The sequence below is a fragment of the Hylobates moloch genome, unplaced genomic scaffold (genome assembly GCF_009828535.3).
Source record: "Hylobates moloch isolate HMO894 unplaced genomic scaffold, HMol_V3 SCAFFOLD_8, whole genome shotgun sequence".
Taxonomy (NCBI): Eukaryota; Metazoa; Chordata; class Mammalia; order Primates; family Hylobatidae; genus Hylobates; species Hylobates moloch.
In genome coordinates, this window is record NW_026652283.1 from 7981088 (window position 1) to 7998296 (window position 17209).

The following is a 17209-nucleotide window of genomic DNA, read 5'->3' on the forward strand; positions in this document are numbered from 1 at the left end:
CTGTTAATCATTCATTCAGTCAATAGATTGAGTAAAAACAGTCTTTTCTAGGAACTGAGAATATGGAAGGGAAAAAAACAAACACTATCTTTGCTTTCTTGGTGCTTAAATATTAGTTTACTTATAAATACACTTCCCGGGAGAGTTCATTTATTTCCACAGCTTCAACCTATAATCAGGAGTAATAGTCATAATCTATTTAACAACTGATACCATCCAAGCACCAACTAAATCAGAACGGGGTGTCAACCAAATAGACAACCAGTCTGGTCACACTCTGTTGTACTGGCTGAATATCAGCCCACCCTATAAAACATCAATCTTATGATAATACAATGACATCTTTGAGTGCAGATCAGAGCCACAGGGCCGCTCAAATTCTAGCTCTGTGGCATCCTGCTTGTGTGACCTTGGGCAGTTACTTCACCTGTCTGTGTACCAGTTGTTTTCCTCTACAAAATGAGCATAATAAAGTAACTCATCATCGGCCGGGCGCGGTGGCTCACGCTTATAATCCCAGCACTTTGGGAGGCCGAGGCGGGCGGATCACGAGGTCAGGAGATCGAGACCACAGTGAAACCCCGTCTCTACTAAAAATACAAAAAAAATTAGCCGGGCGTGGTGGCGGGCGCCTGTAGTCCCAGCTACTCGGAGAGGCTGAGGCAGGAGAATGGCGTGAACCCGGGAGGCGGAGCTTGCAGTGAGCCGAGATTGCGCCACTGCACTCCAGCCTGGGCGACAGAGCGAGACTCCGTCTCAAAAAAAAAATAAATAAATAAAGTAACTCATCATCAGGGTTGTTATGAAAATCGAGTGAGATATGTGAAGCATTTAGAACTGCTTGGCATATTATAAGTATTCAACAAATGACAGCTATTATTATGTATTATTCCAGAGCTATGTCTCTAATCCTACCTTTTTCTTCCTGAGCAGCAAAGTTATAGATTGTTTATTCCTCCAAATATACCGTTTACTGTGCCCAGTGCTTATTCCCACAAGGAACTCTCAGTATAATTAGTGGAGGTAGACTTCTAAACAAACAGGAACAATAAATTTTATATATACTTGATTATATGTACTGAGTCAGATTGTAGAAATAATAAAAACAGAAAACACATATAGGGTCCTCACCATGTACCAGGTACTACTAAGTGTTCATATGTGTGAACTCGTATGATCTTAACAGCTGCCCCACCAAGCAAGTACTATTATTATCCTCACTTTATAGATCAGAAAACCGAGGCACAAAAGGTTCGATTGATTTGACCAAGGGAACATAGCTACTAAGTTTTAAGCCACTCTGCCTCCAGAGCTTACGTTTCTTGTCACACCACTGTACCGTCTCACCAAAGAGGAAGCAGTCTTTTGTGATGAAAGGAGCATTTCTTACAACTTTCTTTACATATCACATCTATTTTTTTTCAGATTTTACAATTCAAAATATCCCCTAGAGGAAACAAGCTGTGGACTCCTATTCTGCCAGTTAATGTAAAGCAATGCATCCTTTCTATACTTGGAATCGACACCCTAGTGGTGACTTGTTTTCTGATTTTCTATTTTTAAACATCTGATCCTCCATCATGAAAGATATATGTCTCACTTTAAATTATAAAACGAATTTTCTGGAACAAAATAAGCTCTTTGAGCCTGAACAGTCCTCCTTCCTTGCGTAATTACTAAAGAGCAAACAAATGCAATAGGAGCCAGAGACAGATGAACTGGAGTCATTTCCTAAATACCTACCTCGTCCCCAGGACTCAGGGCAAGTGAACACATAGATGTGCACATCTGTGTACAGACTTGGATGCTGGACTTTGATCTGCCTGTAGAAAGTCTATTCTTCCTACAGACTGTAATAAGAAGGGTGCTACTTCTGTGTCCAGTGTCAAGGATAATCACTTAGCTTCACTGAGACCCTGTACTTGCTGAGAACTGGCATCTTCTGAAACTGGCCAAGGCAGTGTTTCTCAAATGTAGGTTCTTAAATTCTCAGAGGACACTACAACCTTTCACACACTGGTTCATCTGGAATCACTGTTTCATAACTGATAGTTGCCAACGTTCAGGGAAGCCTGAATGAGAGCACTGGCACGGTTTCAAAGAAAGATTCGTGGTAGCTTCATAAAATTAAAACTATGGGACAGGCCAGGCGCGGTGGCTCACGCCTGTAATCCCAGCACTTTGGGAGGCTGAGGCGGGTGGATCACGAGGTCAGGAGATCGAGGCCATCCTGGTTAACACGGTGAAACCCCGTCTCTACTAAAAATACAAAAAAATTAGCCGGACGTGGTGGTGGGCGCCTGTAGTCCCAGCTACTCAGGAAGCTGAGGCAGGAGAATGGCGTGAACCTGGGAGGCGGAGCTTGTAGTGAGCCGAGATCATGCCACTGCACTCCAGCCTGGGCGACAGAGCGAGACTCCTTTAAAAAAAAAACAAAAAACTATGGGACAACTGAGGCATCCTGGGATGTAAGATGGAATTTTAAGCTCAAGTTTCCATTGCTGTATAAGTTACTGCCATATTTATTATGTGGTACATATTTATGAAATCTCATCTTTCTGTGAATCAATGTGACACATCTTACTAGAAATAGTCACTGAAACCTTCTTAGGAAAAGATAAGTGTGGGGGTTTGTAATACAAGTAGATGATCACCACAGGTTCCTTCTAATTTTATTATTTTATCATTGATTTTTTTCCCCTAAGACTGGTTCAACTTCATAGATCTTTGTTAATGTCTTTGCGAATTTCTGTAATTCACAGATTTCAATGTACTCTATCTCTTTTGGCTTAATTTCGTATCCAGATCTCATCTATGATAAAGGATACATGAAGCCTCTGCAGGATTTCAGTTAGAAGGAAAAAGAAACCAAATTTCATGGACCATGACAACTTTAAAACCCTAGGGGCAGATTTGATTTTATTAGCAATCAAAGGTGGTTACTTCTGCTATGCAGATTTCATGGTTCAAAGATTACAACAGCTTGCTATGCATCAAGCTAGCCAGTCTTTATGCCTATCTCCCCGATGACATGTGACTTCAGACAAGCTCCCAAGGTGGCCCCCTCACTACAGTCAACACCTCCTGATCCTCGTAATCACACCTTCCCCAGGCTTGTCAAGCAAAGGGATGGGACAGCTCGTGAGCTGTTGCTAGCCCCAAGATACTTCACTCTTTCTTTTTGGTTCCTTTAAGCTTCACTTTTGCAAACATTGTTTTATTAAACACCTCTCAAGTTTCCTAGGTAAAGTGTGCCATCTGTTCCTGCCAGGATTCTGACTGCTTTTATGAAATCAATAGGAGATACATCCTTACTTTCCCCAGATTTTGTAGGCATTGATAATATTTGGTGATTGTCTTTATGGGCCAGGATGTGGATGCATGAGTTATTATGGTTTACAGAACTAGCAATAAAGCAGACGTGAATACCTAAATAGACTAGAATGTAGGCACATCTCTTGTACACTCAACTACAGAATGCAAGTACCCAGAACCTGTCTTTGGGCCACATGCCCTTCCCCACTGCATCAAGTATTAGACACGGCCAAGAACTCAGAGGAAGGCCAGTATTTCAAGTATCTACTCTTTTTTTCATCTTTACTGGGGCTGGATGCTGGTTTGTGAACTAGAAGAGCCAGGAAGGGCATATCTGAATGGAGAGGGATTGTTGGAGAGGAAATCTAATGAGTTCATTACTTCCATCACTTTAGGTAGCTTTAAAAAAGAGAGAAAATAGGCCGGGTGCGGTGGCTCACACCTGTAATCCCAACACTTTGGAAGGCCGAGATGGGTGGATCACCTGAGGTCAGGAGTTTGAGACCAGCCTGGCCAACATGGTGAAATCCCACCTCTACTAAAAATATAAAAATTAGCTGGGAGTAGTGGCATGTGCCTGTAATCCCAGCTACTTGGGAGGCTGAGGCAGGAGAACGGCTTGAACCTGGGAGGCGGAGGTGGCAGTGAGCCGAGATCATGCCACTGCACTCCAGCCTGGGTAACAGAGCAAGACTCCATCTCAAAAAAAAAAAAAGAGAGAAAATAATAGGTTGTTAATGTGTCCATTCTTGTATCTAGACATATATGCATAAAATAGCTATTTTGTAATATTAAACTTTAAAAATAATTTCTATCCTCATACAATCTATCTTTCTGCTTATTTTTCTTTCTACCTAACAGCCTTTAACCAGACAATAGCTATTAACATTTTAACCAGGTAAAATGTATTAATAAATACTTTTGCATTGGTCATTTTGTAGAAAAAAAAAAAAGAAGAAAGGAAAAAGAAAAGAAAGTAACGGGACAGTCTTCTAGTCTGCTTAAGTTTCTTTCTACCTAACAACCTTTAAACAAACAATAGCTATTAAACTTTTAACCAGATAAAATGTATTAATAAATACTTTTGCATTGGTCATTTTGAAGGAAAAAAAAAGAAGGAAAGAAAGAAAAGGGGCAGTCTTCTAATTTATGGAACTATAATAGGTCTTTCCCCAATGCACATGGCAAGTCAATGTACCAAGATACCAAGTTGCAGCAAAGAAGGAGGTTTAATGGCAGGGCTGCCTGACAAGGAAATAGGAGGAAACCTCACACCTCTCTCCCCAAGTAATTTGGGGCTAAGGATTTTAAAGGTTTTGGAGTGAGCCAAAGTGTGGAGATCATTGATAGGTCAGAGTTCAGGGTGAAGTCATGGGACACAGGAAGAAACTGCATTCTCAGGCTGATTTGGCTCCTCTGGGGGTAGGGGAGTGGTCTTCAAACTGGTTAGCTCAGCTATTTCCCCGGAATTTGGGGTGTGAAAAACATCTTAAGCAATTCTTGAACAAAAGCCTTATGATTCTAATGTCAGGGACTCTCTCTATAGGAACAATGGGGATGTAAATAGTCAGTGTCTAATGCTACTGACTGTCGATTACAAGGAAGGGGGCCAAAGAGCAGCCTGATTAATGATTATTTATATTTCTGTCCAGAATTCCTCTTAACTCTGTGAGGACAGCTTCATTTGGGCTGAAATAGGTAGGAAAGACATAATAAGAAGCAAACTGGCCGGGCACGGTGGCTCAAGCCTGTAATCCCAGCACTTTGTGGGCCAAGGCAGGCAGATAACTTGAGGCCAGGAGTTTGGGACCAGCCTGGCCAACATGATGCAACCCCATCTCTACTAAAAATACAAAAATTAGTTGGGCCTGGTGGCAGTCGCTTGTAGTCTCAGCTACTAGGGAGGCTGAGGCACGAGAATCGCTTGGACCCTGGAGACGGAGGTTGCAGTGAACAGAGATAGCACCATTGCACTCCAGTCTGGGCAACAGAGTAAGACTCTGTCTCAAAAAAAAAAAAAAAAAGCAAATCAGTCAACATATTTGGCTTGGATTGTCTCTTGGTGCTTGATGCTTTCACTTTATGCTACAATTTATCAGTATACTGAGTATCTTATAAAATTTGGTGGATGGCCGGGCATGGTGGCTGACACCTGTAATCCCAGCACTTTGGGAGGCCGAGGCAGGTGGATCACCTGAGGTCAGGAGTTTGAGACCAGCCTGACCAACATGGTGAAACCCGTCTCTACTTAAAATACAAAAATTAGCCCAGTGTGGTGGCGAGCACCTGTAATCGCAGCTACTTTGGAGGCTGAGGCAGGAGAATTACTTGAACCCGGGAGGCGGAGGTTGCAGCGAGCCGAGATTGCGCCACTGCACTCCAGCCTGGGGAACAAGAGTGAAAATCCATCTCAAAAAAAAATTTAGTGGATAGTTTGCAGCTTTTGCTGTGCTTGTGACAGAAGTATAAGCCAGTTGCTTAGAATAAAGCCAGAGCTTCTACACCATAGCATACTCTTGGTAGACAAGTGAATTACTCTACAGGATTTCTGAAGGCAAGATTGGTGGACCAATCATATTCTCTGACAGATCAATTACATATATTTTCTCCCAGGTTCTGATTGGCCATTAAGTAGAGGATTTGATTGGCCATTAAGTAGAGGATTTGAACAGTGATTTTTGTAATGATGATATAAAATGAAAGCTTGGGTCCAGGCACAGTAGTTCGTGCCTGTAATCCCAGCACTTTGGGAGGCCAAGGCGAAAGGATTGTTTGAGGCCAAGAGTTCAAGACCAGCCTGCGCAACATAGCAAAACCCTGTCTGTAAAAAAAATAATAATAGTAAGAGCTATGCCAGGCGCAGTGGCTCATGCCTGTAATCCTAGCACTTTGGGAGGCCGAGGTGGGCAGATCACTTGAGGTCAGGAGTTCAAGACCAGCCTGGCCAACACGGTGAAACCCCATCTCTACTAAAAATACAAAAATTAGCCAGGCATGGTGGCTACTTGGGAGGCTGAGGTGGGAAGCCTTGAGCCCGGGCAGTGGAGATTGCAGTTAAGCTGAGATCATGCCATGACACTCCAGCGTGGGTGACAGAGCCAGGCCCTGTCTCAAAAACAAAAGTCTAAAACAACAGAGATGAGAATTGAGGTATTTCCATGGGACTAGAGTTTAGAATACAGACCTAACAGAGCTCATTAGAGCACAGATAGGACAGAAAGAAGGCAAAAGTGCCCTGGAGTGATGGTGAGAAACATAAGCTGGTATTTGGGCTTTGCGTTTAAGTGCTGTTAGGTACATGTTTGTGAGTCATTCTGGCTTATGGGACAAGGGACAGGAAAGACAGCCAGTTAGGCAAGGAATTACAGCCACTGGGTAAGACCCAGGCTCAGATGCGATATGTTCTTTGAGTATAACTGTTAACAAGGAGCAAAGCTCCAGTCAGTGTAGAAAATGGTGGTTTGCTTTTAATTCACTTTCCTTTTGCAACTTTCATATCTAGTCATTCACTTCTTTAATTCTTCATAAACTGTTTTATAGCTGTCATTCTAATTCTCACTACTACCACCTTAGTATCAACATTCTTCATGGTGAAAAGATGAGTAGAGACAATGATATTGACCCTCTTTGGGGAATTTGAGGGGAAAAAAATGCCCAGTAGCCATAGGATTAAGAATATAAAATAGAAAGTGAGGAAAGGGGCAGGTATGATGGATCACATGCAAGTTAAAATCTTATAGAACAGAAACTGAGTAAGCCAGGAATTCAGCTGACAAGGGAGGTGAGCAGAGGAAACCCTTAGAAAAGGAGATATTCAGAGAGACAGAGGCCATGAGGTTCCTGAAAAACAAAAAGAAAAAGTAGCCAATCACTATAGCCATCTCAGTTATTCAATCCAACACAAATGTAGGTGTTGCTCTGAGGCATTTTGTAGATATGTCTAAAGTTCATAATCCATTGATTTTAGGTATGGAAGATGATTCTAGATTATTGGGTGTGCCTGACTGAATTAGCTGAAAGAAGGTAAGAATAGAAGTGAGGCTTCCCTGAAGAAGAAATTCCACCTACGGAATATAGCATTGTTCACGTACTAGAGTTCTAGCCTGCCCTTCCGACAGCCTCCCCTGCAGATCTGGGACTTCCCTTGCCATCCCCCATAACCACCTACGCCAGTATAGCTCCACCCACAGTCCTCTTTCTCCAGTTTAACCCTGACTGTTAAACTCTTTCCTACAGATTGCTCAACCCTCAAAAACTGTTTGTAAGTCATTGTTGGAACAAGGACTTGAGCGCTCGAGGCCATCCTTTCCAGGTTGATCCCGTTGCTGTGGAATGTTACAGCACAGGGGTCCTACAGACGCAGCTTTGTGATCACTGTCCCAGGCTATTACATGTGGAAGGACAGTTTTTAGACACTCAGAGAACCATGCCATCTCCTCTGCTAGATTTCAATTTTACTGAAATTTTCTTAACTCCTTAAAGCTGTGAAATATTCTATAGGGTAATAAGAAAATGCTGCAGAATATAGAATAATGAAATTTATATTGCTTCCTAAGTTTAAAATAGTATTTCTTTTCTTTAATTTTAATTATTAAGGATATCCAGTGCTTCTTTCTCTCATCTCTTCTGTCTTCCTGGAGATAACCACAGCTAATAGTTTGGAGTTTCTCTTTAGCCCTTTTGCTAAGCATATGTATATATGTATGTATATGTTTGAAAAGAAGGCTATAGGTGTCTGTGTGTGTTATCTATCTACATACACACATACACATGTTAAAACATAAATGATATCAAGCTATGCAAATTATTTGTCCAGTTTTTTGTTTTTTTTTGAGACAGGGTGTCACTGTGTCACCCAGGCTGGGTACAGTGGCGCAATCACAGCTCATTGCAGCCTCAATTTCTCAGGCTCAGGTAATCCTCCACCATCAGCCTGAGTAGCTAGGACTACCAGCACATGTCAGCACACCTGGCTACTTTTTTTTTTTTTTAAGACAGAGTCTCACTCTGTTGCCCAGGCTGGAGGTCTGTGGTGAGATCCTGGCTCACAGCAACCTCTGCCTCTTGGGTTCAAGCAATTCTCATGCCTCAGCCTCCTGAGTAGCTGGGATTATAGGCACCCACCACCAAACCTGGCTAATTTTTGTATTTTTAGTAGAGACAGAGTTTCACCATGTTGGCCAGGCTGTTCTTAAACTCCAGACCTCAAGTGATCCTCCCGCCGCAGCCTCCCAAAGGGCTGATATTACAGGCATGAGTCACTGCATCTGGCTGAATCTGATCTTTTAGATGTTGACATTTTAAGATGAAAAGTTTGGCTGATCCAAAGGTAGCAAGTCACCTCAATTGACTGTTCACAGTTACAGATGAAACTCCTTGTTCTATTCTTTCCCTACCTTCCCACTGCTGCACTTAACTATCTTTAAGAAGAAGTCCTTAAAATGGGCCAGGCTTGGTGGCTTATGCCTGTAATCCCTGCACTTTGGGAGGCTGAAGCAGGAGGATCACCTAAAGTCAGGAGTTCGAGACCAGCCTGGCCAATATGGTGAAACCCTCTCTCTACTAAAAGTACAAAAATTAGCTGGGCATGCTGGTGGGTGCCTGTAATCCCGGCTACTAGGGAGGCTGAGGCAGGAGAATCGCTTGAACCCAGGAGGCGGAGGTTGCAGTGAACCTAGACTGTGTCATTGCACTCCACCCTGGGCAACAAGAGCAAAACTCTGTCTCAAAAAATAAAATAAAATGAACAAAAATGATGAAAGATCTGAGAAAATTTGATTAGATCTGTTAACATCATTGAGATATTTAGGATATTTAAGAAAACTTGTTTTGCCATTTTGTAGGTTTAATTTATTAGATTTACTTGCAAATCTGCCATGTAAAGCATTTAAGCTGGTTAAAACAGATTATGTTAATATGCATGATGTAATTTAAAACATTAAAAGTAGTGTAAGCTGGGTGCTGTTGTGCGTGCCTGTAGTTCCTGCTACTGGGGAGGCTGTGGCAGGAGGATCACTTGAGCCTAGTGGTTTGAGTCCAGCCTGGGCAACATAGCAAGACTCCAGGAAAGAAAAGAAAAGAAAAAAGAAAAGGAAAGAAAAGAAACGAAAAGAAAAAAGAGAAGAGAAAAGAGGGGAAGGGAGGGGAAGGGAAGGGAGAAAGGAGGGAGGGAAGGAAGGAAGGAAGGAAGGAAGGAAAGAAATAGTGTAATCAAATTTGCCAATAGGATTTTTTAGCCAGATGTGGCAGCCCAGGCTTGTAATCCCAGTGTTCTGGGAGGCTGAGGCAAGAGGATCCTTTGAGGCCAGGAGTTTGAGACCAGCTTGGTCAACATAACAAGTGTCCATCTCTACAAATAATATTTTATTTATTTTATTATTTTTTAATTAATTTTTTTTCTGTATAGAGACGAGGTGTCACTGTGTTGCCCAGGCTGGCCTCAAACTTCTGGGCTCAAATGATCCTCCTGCCTCGGCCTCCCAAAGTGCTGGGATTATAGGTGTGCACCACAGTGCCTGGCCCTCTACAAATTATTTATTTACTTATTTTGAGACGGGCTTGCTCTGTCACTGGGGCTGGAGTGCAGTGGTGCGACCACGGCTCACTGCAACCTCTGCCTCCTGGGCTCAAGCACTCCTCCCATCTCAGCCTCCCCAGTAGCTGGCAATACAGATGTGCGCCACCACGCCTGGCTAATTTTTTGTATTTTTAGTAGAGATGGAGTTTTACCATGTTGCCCAGGCTGGTCTCGAAATCCTGAGCTCAAGCCATCCTCCCGCCTCAGCCTCCCAAAGTGCTGGGATTACAGGCATGAGCCACTACGACCGACCTCTACAAATAATATTTTTTTAAAAAGTAGTCGGGCATGGTGGTATATGCTTATAGTCCCAGCTACTTGAAAGACTGAGGTAGGAGGATTGCTTGACCCTAGGAGTTTGGGACTGCACAGTGAGCTATGACCATACCATTGCATTCTAGCCTTGGTGATAGAATGCCGGATCTGTCCCACAGACCCTGGCCGAGCCACGGATGAAAGGAATACTCAGACACAGGTATGCAGTGTAAGAGCCGCTAAGCTGGAGCTGCTTGCATTTATTTAGTATAAACATACTGCGAAAGCCTGGAGCAAACACAATCTGCAGGTAATTAACATTATTGTTCCCCCTTACCTGGAGCAGTCACTCGGGTTGGCCAAAGATGGTTTCTGGGCAACATGGGTAAACAAGCCTATTTAGATAAATTCCCCTATACTTCCTTGTACCTATTTCTTTTTTTTTTTTTTTTTTTTTTTTGAGACGGAATCTCGCTCTGTCGCCCAGGCTGGAGTGCATTTTGCCCTCTGCCTCAGCATAAGAGAACAGGTGCCTCCAGCTTATTCTCCCCAGAAGCTTTGCAGAGCCTTCTGACCTTTCAAAAGGCCTGCTTCTTTCCCTATAGCTTCTTCCACCACTCTGACCTATCCCCCACAACAAAGCAAGATTCAGTCTCAAAAAAAATAATAATTCTGTTTTTAAAAATATAATCTCTATCTTGAGTTGCTCCAATATTAAAGAACAAGTGAAAGTGGTTGTCATTTAATGCAAAAAATTAGATTTGTAAGTCATATAACACAATTTTTAAGTTTGAAATAGGACCAGCCATGGTGGCTCACACCTGTAATCCCAGCACTTTGGGAGGCCAAGGCAAGCGGATCACTTGAGGTCAGGAGTTCGAGACCAGCCTGGCCAACATGGCAAAACCCCATGTCTACCAAAAATACAAAAATTAGCCGGGCGTGGTGGTACATGCCTGTAATCCCAGCTACTCAGGAGGCAACAGAATTGCTTGACCAGCGGGGAGGCAGAGGTTGCAGTGAGCCAAGATCATGCCACTGCACTCCAGCCTGAGCAACAGAGCAAGCCTCCATCTCAAAGAAGAAAAAAAAAGTTTGAAATAAAGGCTTAAAATTCCAAAATACTATAAATAATGCTTTCTGTGATGAAAAGTTTTTCTGTTTTTTGTTTTTTGTTTTTTTTTTGAGATGGAGTTTCACTCTTGTTGCCCAGGCTGGCGTGCAGTGGCATGATCTTGGCTCACTACAACCTCCACCTCCTGGGTTCAAGTGATTCTCCTGCCTCAGCCTCCCAAGTAGCTGGGATTACAGGCGCCCGCCACCAAGCTAATTTTTGTATTTTTAGTAGAGACAGAGTTTCATCATATTGGTCAGGCTGGTCTCGAACTCCTGACCTCAGGTGATCCACCCACCTCGGCCTCCCAAAGTGCTGGGATTACAGGTGTGAGCCACTGTGCCTGGCTGCCAACTTTCATTTTAAAACTTCATATAATATTTTATCCATGTACATGGATTGCCAAAGCTTATTGAAGACAGAGACTTTTTTTAATTAAAAGTTTTGTTCATATATCTTCATGATGTCACAATGCTATGCACATAGTAGAGTTAATCAGCAAATATTTGGAAGAATAAATAAATAATTAACAAACTCTATTTCTCATGAAATCTTAAAAATAATTATTGTCGGCTGGGCATGGTGGCTCATGCTTGTAATCCCAACACTTTGGGAGGCCAAGGTGGGTGGATCACTTGAGATCAGGAGTTCGAGACCAGCCTGGCCAACATGACTAAACCCCATCTCTATGAAAAACACAAAAAATTAGCAGGGCGTTGTGGTACATACCTATAGTTCCAGCTACTCAGGAGGCTGAGGCAGGGGAATCACTTGAACCCAGGAGGCAGAAGTTGCAGTGAGCCGAGATCACGCCACTGTACTCCAGCCTGAGTGACAGAGCAAGACTCTGTCTCAAAAAATAATAATAATAATAATGATAGTCATTGTCTCTATTACAAAGTGATTCTCAGTAATGTATAAGAAATAGTGAACATTACAGGCTATTGCAATAGACTAAGCAAAAGTTATTGATGGCTTGAACTAAAGTGTGTCAATGGCTTCCAGCCAAAAGGCACCAGGAGCTCACCTAGAGTTGAACAAATTGGGTCTATTACTCACTGCAGTGAGGGGAGAACACACATCATGGGGAGACATGAGCTATGAGTTGTCTCAGTAAGAGGGTGTTAAAAAGAATGAGTAATAGAAGTTGGACTTTGGTGAGTGTATAGAGCACCCTTCATGTAACTAACTCCAGCTGGGTGTGGTGGCTCATGCCTGTAATCCCAGCACTTTGGGAGGCCAAGGCAGGAGGATCACTGGAAGTCAGAAGTTCGAGACCAGCCTGGCCAATATGGAGAAACCCCGTCTCTACTAAAAAAAAAAAAAAAAAAATTAGCTGGGTGTGGTGGTGCGTGCCTGTAATCCCAGCTACTAAGGAAGCTGAGGTGGGAGAATCGCTTGAACCCAGAAGCCAGATGTTGCAGTGAGCAGAGATCACGCCATCACACTCCAACAGAGCGAGACTCCATCTCAAAAAAAAAAAAAAAAACAACAATAAAAAGACATAACTAACTCCATCTTATTAAAAAAGATGCCATTTTACATTTCATAGGGCACTTTGCCAATAAGAATAACATGTTTCGTTTAATAAATAAATTTTTTTAAAAGGCTGCATACAACCAGATAAAAACACAAACACACTCTTCCACTATCAGTTCTCACCAAATACTCTATGAATATGAAAAAGATTAGGCCTTCGGCAACTCCAAATAGCCATCCTAAGTGACACCTTCTTGTAGTCACTCATGATAAAAACCTGGCATCTGCCACCAAAGGCTCTGCCACCTCCCAGTTTTCCTTACATGACCAGCAAACCACCCACGCCAGACCCGGACTCCTTTTATCGTCTGCACTCCCACTAAACTAGTTCATTAACCCTTTCTCCTAGCTCACTCTCTCTCTTTTTTTTAATGTTAAATGTTACTTTGTTTATTGTAAAATACTTAACCTATAATATTTATATATTAATTTAATATACTATAATAATGTATGGTTTCCAATATTGACTGACTTATAAAGTGACTTGAGCCCGTGTCTCTGCGGCTCTGACTACCAAAGAAACAAAAAGTACTTTTTAAAAATGGCCTCCTTAAGAACTCCATATAATCTGTAACTTTTATGATTAAAATAACATCGATAAAATCCTAACATTGTAAAAACACACAAACATACATAGACTTGGTTATTTCTAACCTTACACCACTCATGGCTGTCGGGTGATTTGCGGGGAGGGTCAAATAAAATGAAGATTAGCTTTGGATTAGATGTTGTTAGGGAATCGGGTCAATTCTGTAATTGGGTATGTGAATAGATACTATCTCAGGGAGGGCAGATTAGAACAAGGATAAAGCTGTAATTGGTAAAGAAGTAACAGTCACTTGTCCTGGCCTAGGCCATTTCTGCTCCCCTGCGCTCGGTCCTAACAGCATAGTCTGGCAGCACACACAGCAATCTCCTTCTCAGTTTAGGAGGGCTGTCTCCTGAGAATAGGGCTGGCAGGAAAGGACAATTTAAGATTAAAAAAGAAAAAAGAAAATGTAGCAGTCATTCATTTTTAGCCAAGAGAGGGGATGTTTGATGTTTTGTGTTTGATATTTTGTGGGTGGCACAGTGAACTTGTTTGTTTGTTCATTTTCTGTATTTAGACAAAATTATGAAGAGGCTTTGCTTTCTCTTATTTTATCATAGTCCTAGAGTAACTTTTTCTGAGGTTGGGAGACTGTTATGTCCAATAGGAAAACAATTTGTCTTAGCTGTGGGTATCAAGCCAGCTTTCAACCGTCAGGGGCTGCTTTCTTTTCATCTTTCTCAGGGTATAGTAGAGGAGATAGAGAAACGTAAATTCGAGAGATAGTTAGAAAACAAAATTTATACAACTAGCCATGGGGGCAGAGGGTGAGATCAGGGGTAATTTCTGAGTTTCTGGCTTGCAAACAGAAAGGATGGCAGTGCCATTCATGGAGACAGCATCAGCTTTCTATTATTGTCTAATTTAATACTTACCAAAAATAATAATAATAATAATATTATTATTATTATTTCGAGACAGGATCTCACTCTGTCATCCAGGCTGGTGTGCATGGTGTGATCATGGCTCACTGCAACCTCTGCCCCCTGGGTTCAAGCGGTCCTCCCACCTGAGCCCTCCTGAGTAGCTGGAACTACAAGTGCACGCTACCAAGCCCAGCTAATTTTTGTAATTTTTGTACAGATAAGGTTTCACTCTGTTGCCCTGGTTGGTCTTGAACTCCTGGGCTCAAGCGATCCACCCTCCTCAGCCTCCCAAAGTGCTGAGATACAGGCAAGAGCCAAAGATACATGAAGTGTTAATATTAATGGACCCATTTTACAGAGAGGAAAGAAATTAAGGCTTTACAGAGATTGAATATCTAACCCATTGTCATATGGAACCAGAACTCTAATTTAGGTTTGCTGGACTTCAAAGTCATACTGACAGGCCTGGCACAGTAGCTCACTCCTGTAATCTCAGCACTTTGGGAAGCTGAGGCAGGCAGATCACTTGAGGCCAAGAGTTTGAGACCAGCTGGCCAACGTCGTGAAACCCGTCTCTACTAAAAATACAAAAATTAGCCAGGTGTGGTGGCACATACCTGTAATTTAATCTACTCAGGAGTCTGAGGCACAAGAATCACTTGAGCCCAGGAGGCAGAGGTTGCAGTGAGCCAAGATCACGCCACTATACTCCAGCCTAGGTGACAGAGTAAGACTCTATCTCAAAAAAAAAAAAAAAAAAAAAAGTCATACTGACTTAAAAAAATGTATAAAATTCTACCAGCTAATCCCAGGCCATTTTCATCACCCTTAAAAGAAAAATCTCATACCCATTAAGTAGACACTCCTCATTTCCCCCTCCAGTCCATGACAACTACAGATCTTTCTGTCTCTATGGATTTTCCTATTCTGGACATTTTATATAAGTGGAATTATACAATGAGTGACTTTTTGCGTCTAAATTCTTTCACATAGCACAATGTTTGCAAGGTGTATCCATGTTGTAGCATGCATCAGCACTTCATTCATTTTTATGGCTGAATAAAATTCCATTGTATAAATATACCACCTTTTGTTTATTTATTCATTAGTTGACAGTATGTCTACTCTTTGGCCATTATGAATATGCTTTTTTGAACATTCCTGTACAAGTTTTTGTTTGAACACATGTCCCTAATTCTCTTAGATATATACCCAGGAGTAGAATTTCTGGGTCATATGGTAATTCTATGTTTAACTTTAGAGGAACTGCCAAACTGTTTTCCACAACTGCTGCACCATTTTATATTTTCACCAGCCAATATATAAGGGTTCTGATTTCTACAGTACTCGTTATTGAGTTTTTTTGTTTCTTTGTTTTTAGCCACCCTAGTGGGTATAAAATAGTATTTCGTTGTGGTTTTAATTTGCATGTCCCTCGTGACTAATGATATTGAGCATCTTTTCATGTGCTTATTGGCCATTTGTAAATATTTGGAGAAATGTCCACTTAAGTCTTTTAAGTGGCCATTTGGCCATTTTTAAATGAGGTTGTTTGTCTTTTGTTGTTGAATTTTAACAGTTTTCTTCTCTCTCTCTCTCTTTTTTTTTTTGAGACAGAATCTTGCTCTGTCACCCAGGATAGAGTGCAGTGGTGTAAACATGGCTCACTGTAGCCTTGGCTTGCTGGGCTCAAGAGATCATCTGCCTCTGCCTTCCATGTATCTGGCACCACAGGCTCACAGCACTCTGTCCAGCTAATTTCTTTAAAATTTTTATAGAGATTGGGTCTCACCATGTTTCCCAGGCTAGTCTTGAACTCCTGGGCTCAAGCTATCCTCCCTCCTCAGCCTCCCAAAGTTCTGGGATTACAGACGTTAGCCACCGTGTCCAACCTAAGAGTTCTTTATATGTTCTGGATACTAGACTCTTGAGTAGAAAGAATACATAAACTGTTTTTCCCTCTGTTCTCATACTACAGCAACAATCAACACAGAACGCTTCTGTAACCAATGCAAGCAATCTATTCTGCAGCAGGCACAAACTGGGTATCCTCCAGTTCAGTTCAGACACTATCTACCTGGACATAGTTCCAAATCCCACAGGTTGAGGGTTCAGTCCCACAAGATCATCCCCACCCTCCCACCAGTCACAAGTCCAGGCCTCTGGAACTTCTGACCAGTTACTTCAAGTTGGGGTTCCCATGACCTTTGTTGGGTTTGATTAATTCATTAGGACTGCCCACAGAACTCAGGAAAATACTTATGTTTACTGGTTTATTACAAAGGATAATGACACAAATAAACAGCCAGATGAAGAGATACACAGGGCGAGGTCTAGAAGGGTCCTGAGCACAGAAGCTTCCGTCCCCCCCAAGTTGTGGTACGCCACCCTCCCAGGACACAGATGAGTCTGAATGTTTTTGTTTTTGTTTTTGTATTTTTCTGTAGACCTACACTGTAGACGTGGGTGAGTTTTGTTTACCTTCTTGTGTTTAGCTCTCTGTAAGCTCCCTAAACCCTGTCCTCTTGGGCTTTATGGAGACTTCATTGGATAGGCATGACTGAAGCGTGGACAACCAGGTAAAATTGTGGTTAGAAAAAAGGGTATGATCAAGGCCGGCCACAGTGGCTCACGCCTGTAATCCCAGCACTTTCGGAGGCCGAGGTGGGCAGATCACCCGAGGTCAGGAGTTCGAGACCAGCTTAACCAATTTGGTGAAACCCTGTCTCTACTAAAAATACAAAAATTAGCCAGGCATGGTGGCAGGCGCCTGTAAGTCCCAACTACTCTGGAGGCTGAGGCAGTAGAATTGCTTGAGCCCAGGAGGCAGAGGTTGCAGTGAGCTGAGATCGCGCCACTGTGCTCTAGCCTGGGTGACAGAGCTAGACTCTGTCTCAAAAAAGAAAAGGAAAAAAGGATACGATCTAGTGCTAATAGACTGGGGAAACCCAGCA

The 17209-nt window shown here is 42.3% G+C and overlaps 1 non-coding gene across 1 annotated transcript; it reads left to right on the top strand.

Moving 5' to 3' along the window:
- Positions 1–13639: 13639 nt before the first annotated feature.
- LOC116474019 (small Cajal body-specific RNA 11) lies at positions 13640–13771 on the top strand. Its single transcript, XR_004249561.1, has one exon. It is a non-coding gene; the product is annotated as a small Cajal body-specific RNA 11 (non-coding RNA).
- The last annotated feature ends 3438 nt before the right edge of the window (positions 13772–17209 follow it).